This window comes from Mya arenaria, chromosome 15 (assembly GCF_026914265.1).
Source record: "Mya arenaria isolate MELC-2E11 chromosome 15, ASM2691426v1".
NCBI lineage: Eukaryota > Metazoa > Mollusca > Bivalvia > Myida > Myidae > Mya > Mya arenaria.
The window spans coordinates 6,068,574-6,087,603 of NC_069136.1; the positions used below are offsets into that span (position 1 = coordinate 6,068,574).

Genomic DNA, 19,030 nt, shown 5'->3' on the forward strand with positions numbered 1-19,030 from the left:
ATATGTCGAAAGTGTCACTAATGTTAACCATAGAGTATCTCTAAGTAGAGTGCGATGTTCAGCACACAAGTTAGCTATAGAAGAAGGCAGATATAGAAATATACCAAGAGATGATAGAAAATGCATATATTGCAATATGAATATGATTGAAGATGAATATCATTTTATTCTTGTATGTCCATTTTATAAAGATATTAGACAAATGTGCTTACCACGATATTATTGTCATTGGCCAACCAAGAAAAAACTATGTATTTTGTTAAGTTCTGAAAATGCAGCATTATTAAGGAAACTTGCTAAATTTGTTTATATTGCCATTGAAAAGCGCAAAAGTGCTTTAATTTAATTTAATTATTGCTTGTTAGTATTTGAATAGCTATATTTATATTTGTTCTTGAATTTATGCTCTTCTCATACAACATTAATGTCAATACTGTTTTATATTACGGCCGTGAATGTATATATATGCATTTGGCTACGAACATGTTAATGTTTATGCCTAATAAAAGTTCTGTTCTGTTCTGTTCAAAGTATGCCCCTTGTGTCAAAAGTGACACTGCCCCGGGGGTCACAAGTTTCCTAGAGACTTATTTAGAAATATTTTCAAAATCTCCTTGTTTCAAACCACAAGGCACATACCTTGATATTTGTTGTGGAGCATCATATTATCACCGTCTAGCAAAACATTTGAAATTATGCCCCTTGGGCAAAAGCTGACTTATTTTTTAATTTTTAAAGCTACAGAAATGAAATTTTGACCATGTACAGTTTTGAAAGCAAATATTTTTTACTCTTAGATTACCTTTACTTGGCATATAAATAGTTCATGCAACTAATCTGCTTACAACACTTTCTGTCCTCAGATGTTGAACATGTAGCATTTTTTAGCTAACCCAAACACAAAAAAGTGAACTATATATGTGTTGCCTATTACTCATACGTACATGCTCTGGATTGAAAATGACCACAAGAGTCATGCCAGTAGAACATAGGCCCTCTTGGGCTTCTTGTTTTTGTGGGGTTTTTTTTTGTTGTTGTTTTTTTTTTTTTTTTTTTTTTTGGGGGGGGGGGGGGTCACTTATAGAAGGATTAAACTAGGCCCTGAACTGTCGCCCGGTGTGGTCTAGTGGTTACGATTAGGATTTCTGGTTTTCACCCAGGTGGCCAGAGTTTGATTCCCTGCACCGGAAAATAGTATTTGGAGTCACAAAAACATTTTAGCTCTAAAAAACAATACCGTTATTGGTATAATCTGCTGAATGTGTGGTTTTAATATGATATGTTTGATATAGCCGCAGCAAGATATTTCCAGCGCAAAGGCAATGCGTATTTTATGTTACCGGCGAAAATCAATAATAATTTCCGCAATTGAAAGTTGAAATGTGAAAATAAAATGTGATATTGAAGACGAGTGTACAGTATGTTCTTTCCCCCTTGTAATGTTTATAAGGAACGATTTAGAAATATGGTCCCTGCTGTTGATATTGTTTATTTACTTTAAATGTGATTATGAATTAATTAAATTACCCAAATTTAAGAATTTGAAGAACTGAACGTTAATGTTACATGTTTTAGAGAGTTGCAGTAAAATGGTTTGAGTGTGATCTCCATTACGGCCCTGTAGTAGCTCCCCATATCATGAGGTGATTACGTCGATAACGTCGTATGTGTTAGTTTCATACTGCCTACTAGTTCGTAACACATAAATGTGTCTCCGGTGTGGTCTAGTGGTTAGGATTTCTGGTTTTCACCCAGACGGCCCGGGTTCGATTCCCGGCACCGGAACATACTTTTTGGAATTCAATAAAACATTTCAGCTCTTATAGCAATACCGTTATTGTTAACTTTCGAATTGTCGTATTGCTAATCAGAAGACACAGAGCTTGTGTATATGGTCCCTATGTGTGTTGCTTTTATATTTTTATATGCGCCTAAAGCAGTTAGATGTTAAAAAATCTGAGGTTGCAGAGCATAGCTGAATGACATCTTACATCAACTAGAGGTCTTCTACCAAGTTTTTACAATTCTTTTCTCCGGGGTCAAGGTGATTCATTGTCCCGCAGATATTTTTTATGTACTAAAGGAGTTAGAAATCAGATAGTTTGTGTCTAAAACCAGATCACATAGAGCATAGGTATTTGAATCGGTCAATCAACTGAATGTATTATACGTACAATTCGTCCCCTAGGTCATAGGTGGTCCCGGTGGGGCTCAAACCTTATATATAGACTTATTGCAGCAAATGCGCTTTTAACTTATTTTGCTGTAGCAGTTCCGTCCTAAAACTTAGGTCAAATATAAAAGTTACTTTGGTAGGATTATGGAAGGCCAGGTAGCGACGACCAGGAAACGTCACCTTCGTAGCTGTAGCTGGTGATGGTATATAATTCGGAGCAACATTATTTTAAAGCGCAGTTGGTATATTGTCATTAGATGGAGTAATGAGCCTACACGACTAAATGACATGCTCAATCGCATGGTGTATATTGTCATTAGATGGAGTAATGGGCCTCCAAGACTAAATGACATGCACAATCGCATGGTGTATATTGTCATTAGATGGAGTAATGGGCCTCCAAGACTAAATGACATGGTCAATCGCTGGGTGCATATTGTCATTAGATGGAGTAATGGGCCTCCAAGACTAAATGACATGCTCAATCCTATGGTGTATTTTGTCATTAGATGAAGTAATGGGCCTCCAAGACTAAATGACATGCTCAATCCTATGGTGTATATTGTCATTAGATGGAGTAATGGGCCTCCAAGACTAAATGACATGCTCAATCCTATGGTGTATATTGTCATTAGATGGAGTAATGGGCCTCCAAGACTAAATGACATGCTCAATCGTATGATGTATATTGTCATTAGATGGAGTAATGGGCCTCCAAGACTAAATGACATGCTCAATCGCATGGTGTATATTATCATTAGATGGAGTAATGGGCCTCCATGACTAAATGACTTGCTCAATCGCATGGTGTAAATTGTCATTAGGGTAATGGGCTTCCGAGACTAAATGTCATGCTCAATCTGTAAGGATTAAGTTTTTATATCATCAAACAATGACTTATATATGTATTTTCAAACAATAGTTATATCTTCAATCGTAGTCATTGTTATTTGTAGTTTCACCTCATGCGTATAGATTGCTTTGTGGCGGTTCGTAAAACAAAGAATACAAACTAAAAGGCCTTACATATACTCTACCTGAATATTATTAACTCGGTGTGCTCTTTTATTATAACAGTGCGTTCTACTTCAACAAATATTCGGTCATTTTCATATGTTTTCTAATTGCAAACTTTTCAATATATTCGGGATTCTAACAGCATATTTTATATATTTTACTGTCAGGCCTATTGATCCGGTTGAAGTTTATTTTTTATTCCAATATTTTAGAACTATTGTACCTATAATGTCAGCGTATTTTGTAAGGTCACACAGTGTTCTTTTTAACAAAAAAGCGCGCTTATAATATTCATGGTTAGATCACATATCATTATCTAACCTCTCACCCGTACTGTAAACATGCTATTTACTCAACCTGTGGCGAACTATTTATTCAACTTATGTAAGTTTTCATTGTACCGAAAATCAGTAATAACGCAAATGGGAAAACATACTATTTTATCTTTATAATGATCAATTTAGAAATAAGACCCCTGGTATTAACATTATTTATTTACATTAAATGTGATTATGAAGTAATTAAATAACACAAATTGAAGAATTTAAAGACTTTAACGTTTATGTTTTTGAGAGTTGCTGAAAAATGGTTTCAGATTGATATCCATTATTGCCCTGTCGTATCTCCGAATACGAACAATCATATCATGAGATGATCACGTCGATAGCATCGTATGTGTTGTAATATGCATGTAATGATATAATGGTTTATGCCATATCATTTCACTGTCTCCGGTGTGGTCTAGTGGTTAGGATTTCTGGTTTTCGGCCCGGTTCGATTCCCGGCACCGGAACTTCCTTTTTTTGATTTATAAAAAAACATTCAGCTTTTCTAACAATATTGTTGTTGTTTACTTTCGTATAATGAACTTGATGTGTGTTTTGTCCGCACTGATTTCAGTGCGTCATACAGATAATGATAATTTAATGTTGTGTACAGTAATTGTAGCATTAGAACTTTTCAAAACATATGGTTTGTTCCTAAAGATGGTTGATGTTGGTTTACTTCGTTATCCACCTTCAAACTAATTTCGAGTTCTCAGCCAGTTCTCCATATGTCAAAATGGTACGCTATGTTAGCCGTTCCAAGCGTCGAACACCGTCAATGCGGGATTAAATGGCTTGGTGAAATGGTAACATCGTGTTGTGTGTCGCACGGGTGGCGTGTACATTTAGTGGCTAAAAGTCACCAGTACGCCGATGGGAGTAATTGTGTGACACCAAGTTACAGGCTCACCAACGGGTACCGGTTCTATAACTCCAAGTCTCCAAGTTCACGAACATGTCTCAAAAGTTAACGCATGTATCGGACTATTTATCATAGACATGGGGATCAATGCAGATGGACGTTTCAATATCTGAGCCCTAGAATAGTTATAGTAATTCCAACATGACACATATTTGTATCCTTAGTCATATTCTTACTTGTATTACCTCCTCATACGGATGTTTTGCCTTGCGAGGGTTCGTTACTCAAAGAATACAAACTAAACGGCTACATATTATACTTTACCTTGAGATTAACTCGATATGCAATTATTTTAAAACGCTGCATTCTACTTCAGTAAATATTATGTCATTTTCATAATTGTTTTTATTGCAAACTTTATATATTCGATATTCTAACACATTTTTTTAAAATAAGTTTATGTACACTGTATTCTATTGAACAAATAGGCGCGGTTATAATATTCATGGGAAGATTAAATACAAATATTTAAATTCTTCATAACTGTATATACAGTAAAAACGGTAATTACTTTAAAAAGTGTAGTCAAGTTGTTTGACCTTGTTTTCCGTTGCGAGATATCGGTTCTAAGCAGCTCTCACCCGTACTGTTAAAACGTGCTACATACCCAGCCTCTGGCGAACTATTTATTCAACTAACATTGTACGTTTAAATAAGCATTTTACCGAAAAACGAAAATAATAACGCAAATGAAAGTGAAAATGTTAAAACTATAAACTGATCTTGGAAACGAGTGTACTGTATGTCCCCCCACCAATTATTGTTTACTATTAACAATTAATAAATATGGTCCATGATATTAACATTTTTTATTTACATTAAATGTGATTATGAATTAATTCAATTACCCAAATTGAAGAATTTGTAGACCTTAACGTTATTGTAACATATTTGAGAGAGTTGCTGTAAAATATTTACAAAATGTTATCCATTATGGCCCTGTCGATGCTCCGAATACGAACAACTATACATAATGAGATGATAAAGGAGATAACATGTCAGTATAATACTGGATACTAGTTCGCAAAGCATAGTAGTGTCTCCGGTGTGGTCTAGTGGTTAGGATTTCTGGTTTTCACCCAGACGGCCCGGGTTCGATTCCCGGCACCGGAACATACCTTTTGGAGTTCAATAAAACATTTCAACTTTTCTAACAATACCGTTTTTGTTAACTTTCGTATAATCTACTGGATGTGTGTTTGTCCGCACTAACTTTAGTAAGTCACACTTATATTAAAAATGTTAAAGTTGTGTACAGTAATTGTAGCATTAAAACTTAACAAAACTTATTACTTGTTCTTAAGTGATGAATTCCATATACTCATGAACTTTATTTATAGACTTATGCAGCAAAAGCACTTTTAATTTATTACACGCCTACTTATAAACGCCAGCTCCACCACTTATCGATGGTGCAAAGGAAATGAGCTGTCGACACTTCCTGCAGCTGCAGCCGTCCCTTGTGTTATTAGTCTGATTTATATTTTATTTGATAATTTTATTATATATATTAAACATATTAAAGACATATTTCGAAATATCGGAGAATGTGGTGCCGTGTATGAACACTTTTACTGCAGGGATTCCGTTTTGATTTTCAATATTGTGGGAACTATATTGCCAGAAGCCTCTCGTCAGAATCAGACGTGTGCACATTTTGAGATCTGCTAGCATTTCAAGTACTCATTGTTGATTACACACAAAGTAGGAAAATTCTGGTGCATGCAATTATAACGATTATGTATAGTACTCACGCTGTCATACAAATGAACTTACAAGCACATCTTGAGAAAACAATATATCCATGTATGGTGGTGCTGTTGGTCTTGTGATGGCGCTGTCGAGTAGTTGCTGGCGCTGTCGAGTATGTTTTGCACCCGAAATAACATCAAGATTTTGACTTGTAACACGTGTCTTAATTTGTGAGTATAGTGTCTGTCAATTTGTTTGGATACTTAACCGCACTATTTATATGGGGGTTATTTCAGTGTCATTTTCCGTGTCAAACTTTCATTGTAAAATACTACTTTACTGAGACAGGTATCAGCATCAAGTCTTTAAGTCCAGATGCCAATATTCTTTTGTACCCTGTAATGCCAGTCAATTTTGTTTAGGTCATTCAATGTTCTATTGAACAAATAGTAACAGTTTTCATGGAAATATCCCATATCATTATTTGAATTCTTCATAATGGTATATTCATGTATATTGAAAACGGTACATATGTTATAGTCATTATTTGTCAAACCTTGTTTTTTAGAAATGTGGGTTCTCATTTCTCACCCGCACTGTAAATCGTGCTATATACTCAACCTGTGGTGAACTATTAATTCAACTAACATTGTAGGTTTAAAAAAGCATTTTACCGAAAACAATAATAACGCAAATGATCGTTTATATGTGAAAACTAAAATCAGTGAACAGTATGTTCTTTTCCCCATTTTTGTTTACTATGAAAAGTTTAGAAATATGGTCCCTAATGTTAACATGATAATGAAATACAATTCAATTACCCACATTGAAGAATTTGAAGAAAAAAATAACGTCAATGTAACATATTTGAGAGAGTTGCAGTAAAATAGTTTCAGGATGGTATCCATTATGGCCCTGCCTTAGCTCAGAATACGAACACAATCATGTTATAAGATGATTAATTTGATGATAATCGTATGTGTTAGTGTTCACTATAAAACTGACTCCGGTGTGGTCTAGTGTTTAGGAATTTCTGGTTTTCACCAAGACCCGGGTTCGATTCCCAGCTCCGGAACTTTATTTTGTATGGCAGTTGGTATATTATCATTAGATGGAGTAATTGTCTTCCAAGACTAAATGTCATGCTCAATCGCTATTGAGGTATTAAGCCTTTTTACTCAAGTTTTCAAATATAATCAAAATTGTTCGAGACACCAAATCAAAACAACAAGACAAAACTAGAAATAAGGTTTATTATTGGTAGCAAATTTCACATTGTTAGATAAATAGATTGAGTCTGTGTCGTTCGTTCGTCTTTGCCATATAGGTAGTATGTGTAACGTATAGGCACGTCAGAACGGAAGGATATGCGAATGTCCACTGTATGACTCTGGATCGCCGCACTGACATCGCTTGACCTAGTCCTCTCTCTGAATCGGATACGATTGTTAAGAGTAATGATACTTAAAATTAAATGAAATTGGCAAAGAAGAACCTTGATTTATTTTTATACGCCCGAAGGGTCATATTATGTTATGGCCTCCATCGTCTGTCCGTCTGTCTGTCCGTCTGTCCGTCCGTTAGCAATTCCGTGTCCGGGCCATAACTTGGTAACTAAAAAAGCGATTTTCAAATAACTTCATACAAATCATCACTACATTAAAAGGATGTGTCGCACATGCAGAAATGGTATGCGACTTTAAATGATCGTCCAAACTTTGTACTTATAAAGATATAAAAACAAGATTTTGTTATGAAAAATATCTCGATAGTGTCACTAATGTTAACCATAGAGTATCTCTAAGTAGAGTGCGATGTTCAGCACACAAGTTAGCTATAGAAGAAGGCAGATATAGAAATATACCAAGAGATGATAGAAAATGCATATATTGCAATATGAATATGATTGAAGATGAATATCATTTTATTCTTGTATGTCCATTTTATAAAGATATTAGACAAATGTGCTTACCACGATATTATTGTCATTGGCCAACCAAGAAAAAAACTATGTAATGTGTTAAGTTCTGAAAATGCAGCATTATTAAGGAAACTTGCTAAATTTGTTTATATTGCCATTGAAAAGCGCAAAAGTGCTTTAATTTAATTTAATTATTGCTTATTAGTATTTGAATAGCTATATTTATATTTGTTCTTGAATTTATGCTCTTCTCATACAACATTAATGTCAATACTGTTTTATGTTACGGCCGTGAATGTATATATATATAATAAAAGTTCTGTTCTGTTCTGTTCAAAGTATGCCCCTTGTGTCAAAAGTGGCACTGCCCCGGGAGTCACAAGTTTCCTAGAGACTTATTTAGAAATATTTTCAAAATCTCCTTGTTTCAAACCACAAGGCACATACCTTGATATTTGTTGTGGAGCATCATATTATCACCGTCTAGCAAAACATTTGAAATTATGCCCCTTGGGCAAAAGCTGACTTATTTTTTATTTTTTAAAGCTACAGAAATGAAATTTTGACCATGTACAGTTTTGAAAGCAAATATTTTTTACTCTTAGATTACCTTTACTTGGCATATATAAATAGTTCATGCAACTAATCTGCTTACAACACTTTTCTGTCCTCAGATGTTGAACATGTAGCATTTTTTAGCTAACCCAAACACAAAAAAGTGAACTATATATGTGTTGCCTATTACTCATACGTACATGCTCTGGATTGAAAATGACCACAAGAGTCGTGCCAGTAGAACATAGGCCCTCTTGGGCTTCTTGTTTTTGTTGGTTCTTTGTGGGTTTTTTTTTTTTTTTTTTTGGGGGGGGGGTCACTTATAGAAGGATTAAACTAGGCCCTTAACTGTCGCCCGGTGTGGTCTAGTGGTTACGATTAGGATTTCTGGTTTTCACCCAGGTGGCCAGAGTTTGATTCCCTGCACCGGAAAATAGTATTTGGAGTCGCAAAAACATTTTAGCTTTAAAAAACAATACCGTTATTGGTATAATCTGCTGAATGTGTGGTTTTAATATGATATGTTTGATATAGCCGCAGCAAGATATTTCCAGCGCAAAGGCAATGCGTATTTTATGTTACCGGCGAAAATCAATAATAATTTCCGCAATTGAAAGTTGAAATGTGAAAATAAAATGTGATATTGAAAACGAGTGTACAGTATGTTCTTTCCCCCTTGTAATGTTTATAAGGAACGATTTAGAAATATGGTCCCTGCTGTTTATATTGTTTATTTACTTTAAATGTGATTATGAATTAATTAAATTACCCAAATTCAAGAATTTGTAGAACTGAACGTTAATGTTACATGTTTTAGAGAGTTGCAGTAAAATGATTTGAGTGTGATCTCCATTACGGCCCTGTAGTAGCTCCCCATATCATGAGGTGATTACGTCGATAACGTCGTATGTGTTAGTTTCATACTGCCTACTAGTTTGTAACACATAAATGTGTCTCCGGTGTGGTCTAGTGGTTAGGATTTCTGGTTTTCACCCAGACGGCCCGGGTTCGATTCCCGGCACCGGAACATACTTTTTGGAATTCAATAAAACATTTCAGCTCTTATAGCAATACCGTTATTGTTAACTTTCGAATTGTCGTATTGCTAATCAGAAGACACAGAGCTTGTGTATATGGTCCCTATGTGTGTTGCTTTTATATTTTTATATGCGCCTAAAGCAGTTAGATGTTAAAAAATCTGAGGTTGCAGAGCATAGCTGAATGACATCTTACATCAACTAGAGGTCTTCTACCAAGATTTTACAATTCTTTTCTCCGGGGTCAAGGTGATTCATTGTCCCGCAGATATTTTTTTATGGACTAAAGGAGTTAGAAATCAGATAGTTTGTGTCTATAACCAGATCACATAGAGCATAGGTATTTGAATCGGTCAATCAACTGAATGTATTATACGTACAATTCGTCCCCTAGGTCATAGGTGGTCCCGGTGGGGCTCAAACCTTATATATAGACTTATTGCAGCAAATGCGCTTTTAACTTATTTTGCTGTAGCAGTACCGTCCTAAAACTTAGGTCAAATATAAAAGTTACTTTGGTAGGATTATGGAAGGCCAGGTAGCGACGACCAGGAAACGTCACCTTCGTAGCTGTAGCTGGTGATGGTATATAATTCGGAGCAACATTATTTTAAAGCGCAGTTGGTATATTGTCATTCGATGGAGTAATGAGCCTACAAGACTAAATGACATGCTCAATCGCATGGTGTATATTGTCATTAGATGGAGTAATGGGCCTCCAAGACTAAATGACATGCTCAATCGCATGGTGTATATTGTCATAAGATGGAGTAATGGGCCTCCAAGACTAAATGACATGGTCAATCGCTGGGTGTATATTGTCATTAGATGGAGTAATGGGCCTACAAGACTAAATGACATTCTCAATCCTATGGTGTATTTTGTCATTAGATGGAGTAATGGGCCTCCAAGACTAAATGACATGCTCAATCCTATGGTGTATATTGTCATTTGATGGAGTAATGGGCCTCAAGACTAAATGACATGCTCAATCGCATGGTGTATATTGTCATTAGATGGAGTAATGGGCCTCCAAGTCTAAATGACTTGCTCAATCGTATGATGTATATTGTCATTAGATGGAGTAATGGGCCTCCAAGACTAAATGACATGCTCAATCGCATGGTGTATATTGTCATTAGATGGAGTAATGGGCCTCCAAGACTAAATGACTTGCTCAATCGCATGGTGTAAATTGTCATTAGGGTAATGGGCTTCCGAGACTCAATGTCATGCTCAATCTGTAAGGATTAAGTTTTTATATCATCAAACAATGACTTATGTATGTATTTTCAAACAATAGTTATATCTTCAATCGTAGTCATTGTTATTTGTAGTTTCTCCTCATGCGTATAGATTGCTTTGTGGCGATTCGTAAAACAAAGAATACAAACTAAAAGGCCTTACATATACTCTACCTGAATATTAACTCGGTGTGCTCTTTTATTATAACAGTGTGTTCTACTTCAACAAATATTCGGTCATTTTCATATGTTTTCTAATTGCAAACTTTTCAATATATTCGGGATTCTAACAGCATATTTTATATGTTTTACTGTCAGGCCTATTGATCCGGTTGAAGTTTATTTTTTATTCCAATATTTTAGAACTATTGTACCTATAATGTCAGCGTATTTTGTAAGGTCACACAGTGTTCTTTTTAACAAAAAGGCGCGCTTATAATATTCATGGTTAGATCACATATCATTATCTAACCTCTCACCCGTACTGTAAACATGCTATTTACTCAACCTGTGGCGAACTATTTATTCAACTTATGTAAGTTTTCATTGTACCGAAAATCAGTAATAACGCAAATGGGAAAACATACTATTTTATCTTTATAATGATCAATTTAGAAATAAGACCCCTGATATTAACATTATTTATTTACATTAAATGTGATTATGAAGTAATTAAATAACACAAATTGAAGAATTTAAAGACTTTAACGTTTATGTTTTTGAGAGTTGCTGAAAAATGGTTTCAGATTGATATCCATTATTGCCCTGTCGTATCTCCGAATACGAACAATCATATCATGAGATAATCACGTCGATAACATCGTATGTGTTATAATGATATAATGGTTTATGCCATATCATTTCACTGTCTCCGGTGTGGTCTAGTGGTTAGGATTTCTGGTTTTCACCCAGACGGCCCGGGTTCGATTCCCGGCACCGGAACTTCATTTTTTTGATTTATAAAAAAACATTTCAGCTTTTCTAACAATATTGTTATTGTTTACTTTCGTATAATGAACTTGATGTGTGTTTTGTCCGCACTGATTTCAGTGCGTCATACAGATAATGATAATTTAATGTTGTGTACAGTAATTGTAGCATTAGAACTTTTCAAAACATATGGTTTGTTCCTAAAGATGGTTGATGTTGGTTTACTTCGTTATCAACCTTCAAACTAATTTCGAGTTCTCAGCCAGTTCTCCATATGTCAAAATGGTACCCTATGTTAGCCGTTCCAAGCGTCGAACACCGTCAATGCGGGATTAAATGGCTTGGTGAAATGGTAACATCGTGTTGTGTGTCGCACGGGTGGCATGTACATTTAGTGGCTAAAAGTCACCAGTACGCCGATGGGAGTAATTGTGTGACACCAAGTTACAGGCTCACCAACGGGTACCGGTTCTATAACTCCAAGTCTCCAAGTTCACGAACATGTCTCAAAAGTTTTCGCATGTATCGGACTATTTATCATAGACATGGGGATCAATGCAGATGGACGTTTCAATATCTGAGCCCTAGAATAGTTATAGTAATTCCAACATGAAACAAATTTGTATCCTTAGTCATATTCTTACTTGTATTTCCTCCTCATACGGATGTTTTGCCTTGGGAGGGTTCGTTACTCAAAGAATACAAATTAAACGGCCACATATTATACTTTACCTTGAGATTAACTCGATATGCAATTATTTTAAAACGCTGCATTCTACTTCAGTAAATATTATGTCATTTTCATAATTGTTTTTATTGCAAACTTTATATATTCGATATTCTAACACATTTTTTAAAAATAAGTTTATGTACATTGTATTCTGTTGAACAAATAGGCGCGGTTATAATATTCATGGGAAGATTAAATACAAATATTTAAATTCTTCATAACTGTATATACAGTAAAAACGGTAATTACTTTACGAAGTGTAGTCAAGTTGTTTGACCTTGTTTTCCGTTGCGAGATATCGGTTCTAAGCAGCTCTCACCCGTACTGTTAAAACGTGCTATATACCTAGCCTCTGGCGAACTATTTATTCAACTAACATTGTACGTTTAAATAAGCATTTTACCGAAAAACGAAAATAATAACGCAAATGAAAGTGAAAATGTTAAAACTATAAACTGGTCTTTGAAACGAGTGTACTGTATGTCCCCCACCAATTATTGTTTACTATTAACAATTAATAAATATGGTCCATGATATTAACATTTTTTATTTACATTAAATGAATAAATTCAATTACCCAAATTGAAGAATTTGTAGACCTTAACATTATTGTAACATATTTGAGAGAGTTGCTGTAAAATATTAACAAAATGTTATCCATTATGGCCCTGTCGATGCTCCGAATATGAACAACTATACATAATGAGATGATAAAGGAGATAACATGTCAGTATAATACTGGATACTAGTTCGCAAAGCATAGTAGTGTCTCCGGTGTGGTCTAGTGGTTAGGATTTCTGGTTTTCACCCAGACGGCCCGGGTTCGATTCCCGGCACCGGAACATACCTTTTGGAGTTCAATAAAACATTTCAACTTTTCTAACAATACCGTTTTTGTTAACTTTCGTATAATCTACTGGATGTGTGTTTGTCCGCACTAACTTTAGTAAGTCACACTTATATTAAAAATGTTAAAGTTGTGTACAGTAATTGTAGCATTAAAACTTAACAAAACTTGTTCTTAAGTGATGAGTTCCATATACTCATGAACTTTATTTATAGACTTATGCAGCAAAAGCACATTTAATTTATTACACGCCTACTTATAAACGCCAGCTCCACCACTTATCGATGGTGCAAAGGAAATGAGCTGTCGACACTTCCTGCAGCTGCAGCCGTACCTTGTGTTATTAGTCTGATTTATATTTTAATTGATAATTTTATTATATATTAAACAAATAAAGACATATTTCGAAATATCGCAGAATGTGGTGCCGTGTATGAACACTTTTACTGCAGGGATTCCGTTTTGATTTTCAATATTGTGCGAACTATATTGCCAGAAGCCTCTCGTCAGAATCAGACGTGTGCACATTTTGAGATCTGCTAGCATTTCAAGTACTCATTGTTGATTACACACACAGTAGGAAAATTCTGGTGCATGCAATTATAACGATTATGTATAGTACTCACGCTGTCACACAAATGAACTTACAAGCACATCTTGAGAAAACAATATATGCATGTATGGTGGTGCTGTTGGTCTTGTGATGGCGCTGTCGAGTAGTTGCTGGCGCTGTCGAGTATGTTTTGCACCCGAAATAACATCAAGATTTTGACTTGTAACACGTGTCTTAATTTGTGAGTATAGTGTCTGTCATTTTTTTTGGATACTTAACCGCACTATTTATATGGGGTTATTTCAGTGTCATTTTCCGTGTCAAACTTTCATTGTAAAATACTACTTTACTGAGACAGGTATCAGCATCAAGTCTTTAAGTCCAGATGCCAATATTCTTTTGTACCCTGTAATGCCAGTCAATTTTTTTTAGGTCATTCAATGTTATATTGAACAAATAGTAACAGTTTTCATGGAAATATCCCATATCATTATTTGAATTCTTCATAATGGTATATTCATGTATATTGAAAACGGTACATATGTTATAGTCATTATTTGTCAAACCTTGTTTTTTAGAAATGTGGGTTCTCATTTCTCACCCGCACTGTAAATCGTGCTATATACTCAACCTGTGGTGAACTATTAATTCAACTAACATTGTAGGTTTAAAAAAACATTTTACCGAAAACAATAATAACGCAAATGATCGTTTATATGTGAAAACTAAAATCAGTAAACAGTATGTTCTTTTCCCCATTTTTGTTTACTATGAAAAGTTTAGAAATATGGTCCCTAATGTTAACATGATAATGAAATACAATTCAATTACCCACATTGAAGAATTTGAAGAAAAAAATAACGTCAATCAGTAAAATAGTTTCAGAATGGTATCCATTATAGCCCTGCTTAGCTCAGAATACGAACACAATCATGTTATAAGATGATTAATGTGATGATAATCGTATGTGTTAGTGTTCACTATAAAACTGACTCCGGTGTGGTCTAGTGTTTAGGATTTCTGGTTTTCACCAAGACCCGGGTTCGATTCCCAGCTCCGGAACTTTATTTTGTATGGCAGTTGGTATATTATCATTAGATGGAGTAATTGTCTTCCAAGACTAAATGTCATGCTCAATCGCTATTGAGGTATTAAGCCTTTTTACTCAAGTTTTCAAATATAATCAAAATTGTTCGAGACACCAAATCAAAACAACAAGACAAAACTAGGAATAAGGTTTATTATTGGTAGCGAATTTCACATTGTTAGATAAATAGATTGAGTCTGTGTCGTTCGTTTGTCTTTGCCATATAGGTAGTATCTGTAACGTATAGGCACGTCAGAACGGAAGGATATGCGAATGTCCACTGTATGATTCTGGATCGCCGCACTGACATCGCTTGACCTAGTCCTCTCTCTGAATCGGATACGATTGTTAGAGTAATGAAACTTAAAATTAAATGAAATTGGCAAAGAAGAGCCTTGATTCATTTTTATACGCCCGAAGGGTCGTATTATGTTATGGCCTCCATCGTCTGTCCGTCTGTCTGTCCGTCCGTTAGCAATTCCGTGTCCGGGCCATAACTTGGTAACTAATAAAGCGATTTTCAAATAACTTCATTCAAATCATCACTACATTAAAAGGATGTGTCGCGCGCAATTTCCAGGTCCATACCTCAAAGACTAGAATCACTATGGGGGTGCGTTAGCAAATCCGTTTCCGGGCCACAACTTGGTCACTAATAAAGTCATTTTTCAAATAAGTTTATACAAAGCATCATTATATTAAAAGGATGTGTCGCGCGCAATTTCCAGGTCCATACCTCAAACACTAGAATCACCATGGGGGAGGGGGGACGTTAGCAATTCCATGTCCAGACCATAACTGGGTTACTACTAAAGCAATTTTCAAATAACTTTATACAAATCATCTCTTCATTAAAACGATTTGTCAAGCATGCTTTCCAGGTCCGTACCTCAAAGGCTAATTTCACTGGGGGGCGTTAGCAAAGTGTCCAGGCCACAACTTTGTGTTACTACTAATAAAGGAATTTTTAGAAAACGTGTCCTAGCCACAACTTTGTAACCAATAAAGCAATTTTTAGATAACTTTATACAAATTATTGCTACATTAAAAGGATGTGTTGTGAGCACTTTCCAAGTCCTGCTACTTTTAAACTTGTATTCTCAGATTTTCTAAGGAAGTTTCAGATATTCTATTTTTTATAAAAATATTTCATTTCATAAAATCTGATTCCATATTAGTACATCCTTCATTGCACTACTTACCAGTATGTATGTTGTTTTACAATTATTCTGTGTTGTAAAAAATACTGTTGAACAAAGGTTTTTATTAGCACTGCTAACTTAAGTATCATTAAAGTTTCAATATTGGAAGTTTAAGCCTTTGTTGTAAACACTTCACACCTAGTAAGCAGTATACTAGCATAACCTAAATGTTTATTAAAGACCTCAAGCCGAATCTTCTTCGGGCGTATAATGCTCCGTTTCGCGGTGCTCTTGTTGTCAATGTATAGCTGTAGACGTTTTTACATCTTCGTGTACCTGCAACAACACCAAAGACATCAATAAACTGCTTTCAGTGAATCTTTAAATTGCTATAAGCAACGGGAGAGTGGGTGGGAACATACACCTGTAGAATGCTACCAATAAACCTCGAGTGACGAATACTCCCCGCACAAGCCTTATATACTGAACCTCAATCTCGTGCACGGAAAATCATGCACGAGAACAATATTCCCGCTAACAAGAACCGGTTTCTAGCGCAAACAACTATTATAAGAAACAATTTAGAACCGCGAATAATTTCATGTATCATCGCACAGTGAATAATACATGTATTTTCAAAGAAGCATTAAATCGGCATCCGTGGTCATTCTAATGTGAAATTCCTCTTTATAAGTATGTTTTCTTTTCGGAGGTTCGTAAAAAACGAATACAAACTAAACGGCATTACATATACTTTACCTGAAGATTCTTTGATTTGGCGCTGCGTTCTACTTCAGTAAGTATTTGGTAACTTTCATATTTTATATTGCAAGCTTGATATATTCGGGATTCTAATATCCAATTGGTCCTGTTGAAGTTTTTTTAATCCAATATTTTAGAATTGTTGTTCGCTTAACCTAACCGTCTCCGTTACGATTATACAAAATAACACATTGGTATAAATACAGTAGGTATTTTGGTATAGCATCAATACGATAAAAGTTAATATTTGTTTGCATAGGTTCTCTAAAATACCTTTGCCATTGTTGAACCTAAATGAAAAATTCATGAAGTCCTGATCTAAGTCCCAACGCTGATTAAGTTCCATCCGGACTTTACCGCATTTTTTTCTACTTCATGCACGAAATACCCTGAGACCTGTCAGTGCAATCGGAACTCCTCGGCTAGTATCAAGATATGGCCTCGGAAATAATACGGGTCGTAAGAAAAAAGTCCATCATGGCCGACCAAGAATATGTTCAAACAACCAAGAGATATGTTAGACCAAAGACAAAACTATTACCATTTATTTGTGTGTTAGTGTTATTTTATACTTAATATATTTTATTAAAATATAAAAATGGTTTTAAAAGAACCCTATTGAGAAACTAAATGGAAATGTCATTTATTTTTAGTGGGTGGGGTTAAGTCTGCTTCCATTTGACAGATTCTAAGATAGTAAATAATAATTTTGGAGCTCCAGTGATCAGTGGCAAAAATTAAGAACACAAATACTTTATTTGATTTTTGGAATAACAAAATTAATAAATCTGAATCTGACTTAACTTAGATTGAAAATAGGTTAGACTTTCCTATCTCCAGTGTGTATTTACATTTCATTTCATTAACTTGATATTTTTATAATTAAAATTTACGTTCTTTTAACCAAGGATGTATTGTTTATGTGTCCGTGAGTGTTGGTATCGAACAGCTTAATGGAATGGCACAATTGAATGCCTGTTCACTTATATAGCTCTCTAAATAAATTAGATCTTCATTCTAGTGGTGACTGGGCTAGCAAAATGAGTTTGAACACATAAACCAGCACACATTTCTTTCAAGGTTAAATTCTATGATATCAACCGGTGGTGGGGATGCAGAAACATTGAAAAATGCTGACATTTTGCCTGTGCCTGTGAATTGCAGACCTTTAAACTTTAATATTATTGTCATTTTCAGAGAGCAGTATGGTACCAGTGGTGCGGCCGACTCTGAATTCCTGGCTTGTTCTAATGAAAATTTGCTTTTTTCGAAATTTGGACAATAATTTAACAATCAAGTACCCTACTGGTTTAAGCCCAAATGTACCTGCATGCTTGTACAGCTAATCAACAATGAATGACAGTATTAAAATATCAACATTGTAGTGGAATTTCAACATGATAACAATTTCATTTTACATAAATTCTTAAATTTAGTCCAGAGCTAAAAGCTGCTCTCTCACAGATTGACAGTTCTTCTTGGTCATTCCTCAAAGGCCCTCAATTGATATCAAAATTAAATTAAATGTACACAAATGTATGGCTTAAAGCAATAGCGAAAAATTATTTTCCAAACAATTGAAATCTGTACTATTATGTGTGTCCTTATATGACTAAATAGAAGGAATTTATACCAAATTTTCAAACTTGGATATGAAAATTGTCAGCAGTCTAATATCACTGGTTTCTATACATTTACACAATAATTGCTTATTGGCTCATTAAAAGACAAAATTAAAAAGGTGTCCAGGGCTTCCATTAAGAATTTGAAACTGGCAGTATATACTTCCTGTAAATCAATTTTGGAAGATTTTCACTGATATGTGGAAGTTTAAGTCTCCTGAATACAATATCTTTTTCAAGAAGTATATTAAAAATCAAATAATTTGCAAATTCAACTTGCCAAATTCACAGACTTAATTATAATAATTCATTTTATTTAAAAACTGTTAAACTGATTGGAATTGTAAAAGTAATATTGACAAATGGTTCTGATATTTAACTTCCAAGCTTTCAACTTTGGAAGTTTCTTTAAAATTATGGAAATTTTTGTACTTCCAAGAAATCAATTTTGGAAGTTTTAACCCATT

At 34.8% G+C, this 19,030-nt stretch overlaps 5 non-coding genes across 5 annotated transcripts; all 5 read left to right on the top strand.

Moving 5' to 3' along the window:
• Nucleotides 1-1,713: 1,713 nt before the first annotated feature.
• Nucleotides 1,714-1,785, top strand: Trnae-uuc (transfer RNA glutamic acid (anticodon UUC)). The gene has a single exon. It is a non-coding gene; the product is annotated as a tRNA-Glu (tRNA).
• A 3,697-nt stretch (nt 1,786-5,482) lies between these two features.
• Nucleotides 5,483-5,554, top strand: Trnae-uuc (transfer RNA glutamic acid (anticodon UUC)). The gene has a single exon. It is a non-coding gene; the product is annotated as a tRNA-Glu (tRNA).
• Nucleotides 5,555-9,564: 4,010 nt separating this feature from the next.
• Nucleotides 9,565-9,636, top strand: Trnae-uuc (transfer RNA glutamic acid (anticodon UUC)). The gene has a single exon. It is a non-coding gene; the product is annotated as a tRNA-Glu (tRNA).
• Nucleotides 9,637-11,760: 2,124 nt separating this feature from the next.
• On the top strand, nt 11,761-11,832 carry Trnae-uuc (transfer RNA glutamic acid (anticodon UUC)). The gene has a single exon. It is a non-coding gene; the product is annotated as a tRNA-Glu (tRNA).
• A 1,488-nt stretch (nt 11,833-13,320) lies between these two features.
• On the top strand, nt 13,321-13,392 carry Trnae-uuc (transfer RNA glutamic acid (anticodon UUC)). The gene has a single exon. It is a non-coding gene; the product is annotated as a tRNA-Glu (tRNA).
• Nucleotides 13,393-19,030: the final 5,638 nt, after the last annotated feature.